The sequence below is a fragment of the Plasmopara halstedii genome, assembly GCF_900000015.1.
Source record: "Plasmopara halstedii genome assembly, contig: Scaffold_2904, whole genome shotgun sequence".
Lineage (NCBI taxonomy): Eukaryota > Oomycota > Peronosporomycetes > Peronosporales > Peronosporaceae > Plasmopara > Plasmopara halstedii.
This window is the reverse complement of record NW_020189809.1, coordinates 140,840-141,047: the sequence shown is the minus strand read 5'-3', so window position 1 is coordinate 141,047 and position 208 is coordinate 140,840.

Below are 208 nucleotides of genomic sequence, written 5' to 3'. Positions count from 1 at the left end.
CATTCTTGCCGTGAGCGGGGTGAAGCTTGTTATCGAAGAGAATCTGGTCACACACCGACCCGTTCACCATCAGCTGCGGCGGACACGACTTTGGCATGAAGTACACGCGCCATGTTGCTGAGGCTATGCCAGTCGCCATGTTGACCACACGGAACGTGTCGTAGATTGGTTGGCATCCGAGGATGAAGAGTCGGAGCAAGATAACGTT